Here is a 10,374-nt window from a genome sequence, read left to right on the forward strand (position 1 = left end):
TCTTTTCTCTCTTTATTTAAAATAAGCCCAACCCATCCCAGTTGTGGGCATGTCTATTCATCTAGATGGGATTAACATCTCAAAAGAGCATTGGGAGAAGTTTTAAGTTACATTTCCTGACATCTGTGAAGATTTTTTTGGTTTTGGAGTCACATCCCACTGCACTCAAGGATTACTCCTGGCTCTGACTCAGAAATCACACCTGGAAGGCATAATAGACCATAAGGGATGCAGGGATTCGAAACATAATCTGTCCTGGATATGTTGCATGCAAGGTGAACACCCTACCGCTGTGCTATCTCTCAGGGCGCACACTTGAGGTTGTTGTTTTTTTAGCTTTAGATTTACCTTATTTTTTTTATTTAAACAACTTTATTACATACATGATTGGGTTTGGGTTTCAGTCATGTAAAGAACACCACCCATCACCAGTGCAACATTCCCATCACCATTGTCCCAAATCTCCCTCCTCCTCACCCAACCCCCGCCTGTACTCTAGACAGGCTTTCTATTTCCCTCGTACATTCTCATTATTAGGATAGTTCAAAACGTAGTTATTTCTCTAACTAAACTCATCCCTGTTTATGGTGAGCTTTATGAGGTGAGTTGTTACTTCCAGCTCTTTTCCTTTCGTGTCTGAAAGTTGTTATTGCAAGAATGTCTTTTATTATTCTTAAAACCCATAGATGAGTGAGACCATTCTGCATCTTTCTCTCTTTGACTTATTTCACTCAGCATAATAGATTCCATGTACATCCATGTATAGGAAAATTTCATGACTCCATCTCTCCTGACAGCTGCATAATATTCCATTGTGTATATGTACCACAGTTTCTTTAGCCATTTGTCTGTTGAAGGGCATCTTGGCTGTTTCCAGAGTCTGGCTATGGTAAATAGTTCTGCAATAAATATAGGTGTAAGGACGGGATTATTGTATTGTATTTTTGTGTTCCTAGGGTATATTCCTAGGAGTGGTATAGTTGGATCGTATGTAAGCTCAATTTCCAGTTTTTGGAGGAATCTCCATATCGCTTTTCATAAAGGTTGAACAAGACAGCATTCCCACAAGCAGTGAATGAGAGTTCTTTTCTCTCCACATCCCCGCCAACACTGCTTGTTCTCATCCTTTGTGATGTGTGCCAATCTCTGGGGTGTGAGGTGGTATCTCTTAGTTGTTTTGATTTGCATCTCCCTGATGATTAGTGATGTGGAGCATTTTTTCATGTGTCTTTTGGCCATTTGTATTTCTTCTTTGTCAAAGTGTCTGTCCATTTCTTCTCCCCAATTTTTGATGGGATTAGATGTTTTTTCTTGTAAATTTCTGTCAGTGCCTTGTATATTTTGGAGATTAGCCCCTTGTCTGATTGGTATTGGGTGAATAGTTTCTCCCACTCAGTGGGGGCTCTTGTATCCTGGACGCTATTTCCTTTGAGGTGCAGAAACTTCTCAGTTTAATATAATCCCATCTGTTAAGCTCTGCTTTCGCTTGCTTGGAGAGTACAGTTTCGTCTTTGGAGATACCTTTAGTATCAATGTCCTGGAGTGTTTTACCTACGTATTGTTCTATGTATCTTATGGCTTCAGGTCTGATATCGAGGTCTTTCTTCCATTTGGATTTAACCTTTCTACATGATATTAGCTGGGGGGTCTAAGTTCAATTTTTTGCAAGTGGCTAGACAGTTGTGCCAACACCACTTGTTGAAGAGGCTTTCTTTGCTTCATTTAGGATTTCTTGCTCCTTTATCAAAAATTAGGTGATTGTATGTTGGGGAACATTCTCTGAGTATTCAAGCCTATTCCACTGATCTGAGGGCCTGTCTTTATTACAATAGCATGCTGTCTTGATAACTATTGATTTGTAGTACAGTCTAAAGTTGGGGAAAGTAATTCCTCCCATATTCTTTTTCCCAATGATTGCTTTAACTTTTCTAGGGTGTTTATTGTTCCAAATAAATTTTATAAGTGCCTGATCCACTTCTTTGAAGAATGTCATGGATATCTTTAGAGGGATCGCGTTAAATCTGTACAATACTTTGGGGAGTATTGCCATTTTAATGATGTTAATCCTGCCAATCCATGAGCATGGTATGTGCTTCCATTTCCGTGTGTCCTCTCTTATTTCTTGGAGCAGTTTTATAGTTTTCTTTCTATAGGTCTTTCACAGTTTTAGTCAAGTTGATTCCAAGATATTTGAGTTTGTGTGGCACTATTGTGAATGGGGTTGTTTTCTTAATGTCCATTTCTTTCTTATTACTATTGGTGTATAGAAAGGCCATTGATTTTTGTGTGTTAATTTTGTAGCTTGCCACCTTGCTATATGAATCTATTGTTTCTAGAAGCTTTTTCGTAGAGACTTTAGGGTTTTCTAGATAGAGTATCATGTCATCTGCAAACAGCAGAGCTTGACCTCTTCCTTTCCTATCTGGATTCCCTTGAAATCTTTTTCTGGACTAATCAATAAAGAAAGTACATCCAGTACTATGTTGAATAGGAGTGGTGAGAGGATAGCATTGTCTTGTGCCAGAATTTAGAGGAAAGGCTTTCAGTTTTTCTTCATTGAGGACAATATTTGCTCTGGCTTAGTGGTAGATGGCCTTAACTATATTGAAAAAGGTTCCTTCCATTCCCATCTTGCTGAGAGTTTTGATCAAGAATGGATGTTGGACCTTATCAAATGCTTTCTCTGCGTCTATTGATATGATCATGTGATTTCTATTTTTCTTGTTGTTGATGTTGTGTATTATGTTGATATATTTATGGATGTTAAACCAGCCTTGCATTCCTGGATGAAACCTACTTGTTCGTAGTGGATGATCTTCTTAATGAGGCATTGGATCCTATTTTCCAGGATTATGTTGAGGATCTTTGCATCTGTATTCATCAGCGATATTGGTCTGTAATTTTCTTTTTTGGTAGCATCTCTGTCTGGTTTAGGTAAAAATGTGATGTTGGCTTCATAAAAGCTATTTGGAAGTGTTTCCGTTTGTTCAATTTCATGAAAGAGTCTTGCCAGGATTGGTTGAAGTTCCTCTTGAAAGGTTTGAAAGAATTTATTAGTAAATCCATCTGGGGCTGGACTTTTGTTTTGGGCAGACATTTGATTACTGTCTTAATTTCCTCAATAGTGATGGGTGTGTTTAGATATGCTACATCCTCTTCATTCAACCATGGAAGATTATAAGAGTCCAAAAATTTATCCATTTCTTCCAGGTTTTCATTTTTGGTGGCATAGAGTTTCTCAAAGAAGTTTCTGATTACCCTTTGGATCTCTATCTTATCAGTAGTGATCTCTCTTTTTTCATTCCTAATACGAGTTATCAAGTTTCTCTCTCTCTTTCTTTGTTCGTTTTGCCAGTGGTCTACCAATCTTGTTTATTTTTTCAAAGAACCAACTTCTGCTTTCATTGATTTTTTGGATTGTTTTTCGGTTTCCACTTTATTGATTTCTGCTCTCAGCTTTGTTATTTCCTTCTGTCTCCCTATTTTTGGGTCCTTTTGTTGAGTATTTTCTAATTCTATGAGCTGCATAATTAAGCTATTCAGGTATGCCCCTTCTTTCCTGATGTGTGCTTGCAAAGCTATAAATTTTCCTCTCAGTGTCGCTTTTGCTGTGTCCCACAGGTTCTGATAGTTTGTGTCTCCGTTGTCATTTTTTTTAGGAAGGATTTGATTTTCTCTTCGATTTCTTCTTGGAACCACTGGTTATTCAGTATTAGGCTGTTTAACTTCCATGGATTAAAGTTTTTCTTTTGTGTCCCTTTGTAGTTCACATATAATTTCAGGGCCTTGTGGTCAACAAAGGTAGCCTGCAAAATTTCTATCCTCTTGATATTTTGGAGGTATGTTTTGTGTGCTATTATGTAGTCTATCCTGGAGAATGTCCCATGTACATTATAGAAGAATGTGTATCCAGGCTTCTGGGGGTGGAGTGTCCTGTATATATCTACTAGACATCTTTCTTCCATTTCTCTTTTCAGGTCTAGTATATTGTTGTTGGGTTTCAGTCTGCTTGACCTGTCAAGTGTTGACAATGCCATATTGAGGCCTCCCACAATTATTGTGTTGTTACTGATATTATTTTTCAGATTTGTCAACAATTTTATTAAATATATTGCTGGCCCCCCATTCGGTGCATATATGTTTAGGAGAGTGATTTCTTCCTGCTGTATGTATCCCTTGATTAATACAAAATGTCCATCTTTGTCCCTTACGACTTTCCTAAGTATAAAGTTTGCATCATCTGATATTAGTTTGGCCACTCCAGCTTTTTTATGGGTGTTGTTTGCTTGGATGATTTTCCTCCAGCCTTTTATTTTGAGTCTGTTTGTTCTGACTATTCAGGTGCGTTTCTTGTAGGCAGCAGAAGGTTTAATTGCATTTTTTGATCCATTTAGGCACTCTGTGTCTCTTAACTGGTGTATTTAGTCTATTGACTTTGACAGAAAGAATTGTCCTGGGAGTTAGTGCAATCTTTATATCAAAGTTTGGTGTGTGTGTTCATCAGTCTAGTCTTAAAGTAGGCTGTTCATTTTTTCTTTTAAGAATGGTTTTGAGTCTGTAAAGCTTCTGAGATGTTGTTTGTCTGTGAAACCATATATTATTCCTCCAAACCTGAAAGTGAGTTTTGCTGGGTGCAGTATTCTAGGCAAGGCATTTTATTTCATTGAGTTTTGTCACTATGTCCCACCACTGCTTTCTGGCCTTGAGTGTTTCCGGTGACAGGTCTGCAGTAAATCTCAAGGATATTCCCTTGAATGTAATTTCTCTTTTCAATCTTGCTGCTTTCAGAATTCTGTATCTATCTGTGGGATTCGTCATTGTGACTAGGATGTGTCTTGGGGTGTTTTTTCTAGGGTCTCTTTTAGTTTGTACTCTTTGGGCATGCAGGATTTGATCTCATGTATTCCTTAGCTCTGGTAGTTTCTCTTTAATGATGTTTTTGACCTTTGATTGTTCCTGGAGATTTTGTTCCTGAGTCTCTGGGACTCCAGTGATTCTTAAGTTGTTCCTGTTGAGCTTATCATAGAATTCTATTTTCATCTGTTCCTGTTCTTTGAGTAATTTTTCCATTGTTTGATCATTTGCTTTAAGGCTTTTTTCCAATTTCTTCTGCTGTATGGAGTTGTTATTCTTCTCATATTCCAGTGTACTAATTATATCCACAGCTGCTGTTAACCCATGGGAAAGCTCAACCATGTTTTTCTTCAGTTCATCTACTGAGTTTTTCAGACCTGTTTTTTGACCTGAAATTTCAGTTTGGAGTTTTCTGATTTTTATCTTCATATTCTCTTGATTATTTTTCTTTTTATTTATTTTTTTATTTTTCTTAGTCATCTTTATTTAAACAACTTGATTACAAATATGACTATAGTTGTATGATTACAGTCATGTAAGAACACCCCCCTTAACCAGTGCAACATTCCTACCACAAATTTCCCAGATCTCCCTCCTCCCTACCCCCTCACACCTGTACTCGAGACAGGCTTTCTGCTTCCCTCATTCATTCACATTGTTATGATAGTTTTCTGTGTAGTCATCTCTCCAACTGCACTCATCACTCTATGTGATGAGCTTCATGTCATGAGCTGCACCAACCAGCCCTCATCTCTCTTGTCTCTGACATACTGTTAAAAATGTCTTTCATTTTTCTTTAAACCCATAGATGAGTGAAACCATTCTGCGTATTTTTATCTCTTTCTGACTTACTTCACTCAGCATAATAGATTCCATGTACATTCATGTATAGGAAAATTTCATGACTTCATCTCTCCTGATGGCTGCATTGTATTCCATTTTGAATATGTACCACAGTTTTTTTAGCAACTCATTTGTTGAAGGGCATCTTGGTTGTTTCCAGTGTCTGGATATTGTAAATAGCGCTGCAATGTATATAGGTGTAAGGAAGGGATTTTTGTATTATATTTTTGTGTTCCTCGGCTATATTCCAAGGAGTGGTATAGCTGGATCGTATGGAAGCTCAATTTCCAGTTTGTGAAGGAATCTCCATATCGCTTTCCATAAAGGTTTTACTAGACAGCATTCGCACCTGCAGTGAAAAAGAGTTCCTTTCTCTCCACATCCCCACCAGCACTGCTTGTTTTCTGTTTTTGTGATGTGTGCCAATCTCAGTGGCATGAGGTGGTATTTCATAGTAGTTTTTTATTTGCAATTCCCTGACGATTAGTGATGTTGAACATCTTTTTATGTGCCTTTTGTCCATATGTATTTCTTCTTTCTCAAAGTGTCTGCTCATTTCTTCTCCCCATTTTTTGATGGGGTTAGTTGTTTTTTTCTTGTATAGTTTTGTCAGTACCTTGTAAATTTTGGATATTAGTCCTTTATCTGATGAGTATTGGTTGAATAATTTCTCCCACTCAGTGTGTGGCCTTTGTGTTCTGGGCACTATCTCCTTTGAGATGCAGAATCTTGTCAGCTTAATATAGTCCCATCTGTTTATCTCTGCTTCCACTTGTTTGGAAAGTTTGTCTCCTCCTTAAAGATGACTTTAGTCTCAATGTCCTGGATTGTTTCACTTACATGTTGTTTTATATACCTTATAGTTTCAGATCTGATACATGTTGTTTTATATACCTTATAGTTTCAGATCTGATACAAATGTCTTTAATCCATTTGGATTTTACCTTTGTGCATGGTGTTAGCTGGGGGTCTGAGTTCACTTTTTTGCAAGTGGCTAACCAGTTGTGCCGACAAAATTTGTTGAATAGGCTCTCCTTGCTTCATTTAGGATTTCTTGCTCCTTTATCAAAAACTAGGTGGTTATATGTCCGAGAAACCTTCTCTGAGTACTCAAGCCTGTTCCACTCATCTGAGGGTCTTTCCTTATTCCAATAGCATGCTGTTTTTATAACTATTGCTTTGTAATACAACATAAAATTGACTTTCTCTTGATTCTTACTAGTGTTATTTTCTATACTTTCTTTGAGTTCTTTGAACATCTTCCAGATTCTGACTCTTAAACTTCTTATCTGAGAGACTGACTAGTTGGTTGGTCATGTTAAAGTCATCAGAGTTGCCATCGTCATTCTCTATGTCTGGCGCTGTCCTGCGTTGTTTCCCCATTGTCACACTTGTATTGTGGGTTTTTCTACATGTTGTGGTTGTATTCATTGGCTAAATGATGTGCACCACCAGGAAGCAAAGCGGAGCAGCCGTGCTCCTCTGGCTCCACCCTTTCTAGTCTTATAAACTCACCTCCAGGGAAGGCTCCAGGAAAGGTGAGCTGTCCTCAGATGAGCCACACACGATGAAATCGGCTTAAAATGGAGCACAGCACAGAAGACAGGCAGATAGGGGTGTTGGCATCTGAGTTCCAGCAGAGTTCAGCGGCTTCCCCTTTCTGGGCATGTAAGCTCACCTACAGGAAAGGCTCCAGGGAAGGCGAGCCCTCTGCAGATGAGCCACACACAGGATAAAATCAGGCCAAAAATGGAGCACAGCACAGAAGACAGGCAGATAGGGGTGCTGGCGTCTGAGTTCCAGCAGAGTTCAGCGGCTCTACCCTTTCTGGGCTGGTAAACTCACCTCCAGGGAAGGTTCTAGGGAAGGCAAGCTGTCTGCAGATGAGCCACACACAGGATAAGATCAGGCCAAAAATGGAGAACAGCACAGAATACAGGAAGATAAGGGTGCTGGCGTCTGAGTTCCAGCAGAATTCAATGGCTTCCCCTTTCTGGGCTTGTAAAGTCAGTCATTTCTTACTCACTCACTTGCTTGCTGAGTAGATTCAGAATGCAGTTTTTTGGGGGTTCGCTTTCCAGTGCTCTGAGGAGAGTGTCAAGGATTCAGAAAAGACAGAGAAGAACAGGACAGGGCACCCTTCAGGTCCTCTCTTTACTCAGAAAATGCACAGCAGGGCGGAGACTATGCAGGTGGAGCAATCAGCACTTCACCTGGCAATCCCCACAGTCAGCCATTTCTTACTTACTCATTTCCTCGCTGGGTTGCTTCAGAATGCAGTTTTTTGGGGATTTGCTTCCCAGGGTTATGAGGATAGCTTCAAAAATTCAGAAAAGACAGAGAAGCACAGGACAGGCCTCCCTTCAGGTCCTCAGTTTCCTCCGAAGAAGCCGCAATGGGTTAAATTTGATGGTAGTTTTCCTAGAGATGATCATTCTACTTTTTCTCTTAAATATAAATTATTCTATATAAAGTCTTTCTTTAAATTATCACATTGTTGAAATTGTGGTTATACATTTGTTTGGAGATAAGTGGAAGTGAAAATATTCTTTAAAAAGGAAAATAGAGTGCTCACTTTGGCAGCATATATTCTCAAAATTGGAACAATACAGAGAAGTTTAGCATGGCCTGTGTGAAAGGATGACATGCAAATTCGTGAGAAAAGGAAATAAAAGAGAAAGATAAATAAAAATATACAGTGATAACTGATTAAGTAAAAGTTATTATCTCAAAAGGAGTCATCAAGTTATTGTCGGGCCCAGAGAGATAGCACAGCAGTGTTTGCCTTGCAAGCAGCTGATCCAGGACCAAAGGTGGTTGGTTCAAATCCCTATGACCCATATGGTCCCCCGTGCCTGCCAGGAGCTATTTCTGAGCAGACAGCCAGGAGTAATCCCTGAGCACCGCCGGGTGTGGCCCAAAAACAAAACAAAAAAAAAAACTTATTATCAGAAATTTTACTAAGTTCTTGTTGCACATATTGATCATTTTGTTACCTTTTGTTTCTGAACATTAGGTGGCTTTCAATAAATATTGCATCTAAATTGGTGTGTTTCTACAGGGCTAGAAACATTTTAAAATTTAGAGTTTTTGTGAAGTCCAATCACAATTAGTGATCTGAAGGCCTTTGTAAGGCATGGTTTCATATGTCAGGGATACTAGAAATAGGAGAAAGTAGGGGTTTGTTGGTTCCCTGCATTCACTCCAATAATGACTTGTGCTATCAGCCCAAATACTGGCATAAGTAGTGATTAGGTCAGTTAGGCATTGCCACAAAGACTTGTGGATTATTGACGAAGCTGGGCCACTGTCAAAATGGTTATTATGGTTTATAGGTATAGCTGGCATTGCTTTGGCAGGGTGGGCCTTGGTTCACTCTATCCTCCTGAGATTGCTAGCTTTCATCTGTGTGGCTATTGTGTCTATGATTTGTCATGTCTTGCTTTACATCTCATTGAAGAATAGAGTGTGACTGTGGAGCTGAACAAATGCAGACCTGGAGACTATTATTTTCTATTTACTTGAACCTAAAATTCTTTAAATATTTAAAAGCTAATTCATGATTAATTATCAGGCATCCGATATTATACCAATTCCTTCAATAGTGTTCAATTCCTTGAAACAATGTGTCCAGTTTCAGCTCCATCCTTGACCCAACTGCCTCTTTTGGAGGTTCTATTATTTCCTTTCTCTTAAGTTTATAGTATTGATGTCTAGCGGTACTGTACTCCCCCAAGTCCTAAGTGACAAGACCCCCACCCCTTTCTCCCTGTCATTTCAAATCTACCTCTTCTCTCATAACTCTCTCACCTCAGTGCTGGGTAATCTCAATTATTCTATCTGAGACCTGGGATTGGTCCTGTCTGTTCCATGAAAAGAATATAAGCAAAGAGTGTTGTTGTGAGTGTGGTGGAAAAGAAACCTTTCTACACTACTGTTGTGAATATATTGATCCAGTCTTTCTGCAAATCAATACAGACATTCCTCAGCAAACTAGGTATTAAGTTTCCATTTGAACTGCCTTTCTACATTTTGGCATATACCTCAAGAATCCAGGAACACAATGATGAAAAATAGTTTTACTTTTGTGTTTCTTGCAGTACTATCCACAGTAGCCCAAATCTGGACAGAACCCACGTGTGCAACAACAGATGAGTGGATCAAAGATAATGTGGTCTTTCTACAGCATGGATTATTACTTGTTCAACAAAAGCAAAAAGCATAGTGTTTGCTGCTCTATGGACGTATCTGTCAAGAGCCATGCTAAGTAAAATTAGCCAGAGGGAAGGATACAATACAAAACGATCTCACTCATATGTGCAATTTAAGGATGCATCATAGTGCAATAAAAAAATCTCCAAAGGCAAAAATAAAGAATATGATCGTGATTTTTCTGTAGGGGCCTACCACTTTGTTGCTGGGGAAGTGAAAGAGAACAGAACACTAAACATATAGGAAGGAAATGTCTAACGTGAAGGAAAAGAGAGGGAGGTAAAATGAAATATTCTGCATGAAAACCTATTGCGGCTGTACAAGTCATAGAGAAGTGCTAATTTATGTCTAAGTTCAAAAGCCTCTCTGTGGCCACAAAGCAGACTTGTTCAAAGTGCAAAAGGAAGACTCAGTAAATGGAGGCACCTTAGCTCCTCCACACTTGGCCAGGTCCTCCTGTCCTGG

General features: G+C 38.9%; 1 non-coding gene across 1 annotated transcript; it reads left to right on the forward strand.

The window, feature by feature from the left end:
* The first annotated feature begins 8,264 nt into the window (after positions 1 to 8,264).
* LOC126000397 (U6 spliceosomal RNA) lies at positions 8,265 to 8,372 on the forward strand. Its single transcript, XR_007492729.1, has one exon. It is a non-coding gene; the product is annotated as a U6 spliceosomal RNA (small nuclear RNA).
* Positions 8,373 to 10,374: the final 2,002 nt, after the last annotated feature.

This window comes from Suncus etruscus, chromosome X (genome assembly GCF_024139225.1).
Source record: "Suncus etruscus isolate mSunEtr1 chromosome X, mSunEtr1.pri.cur, whole genome shotgun sequence".
NCBI classification, from domain to species: domain Eukaryota; kingdom Metazoa; phylum Chordata; class Mammalia; order Eulipotyphla; family Soricidae; genus Suncus; species Suncus etruscus.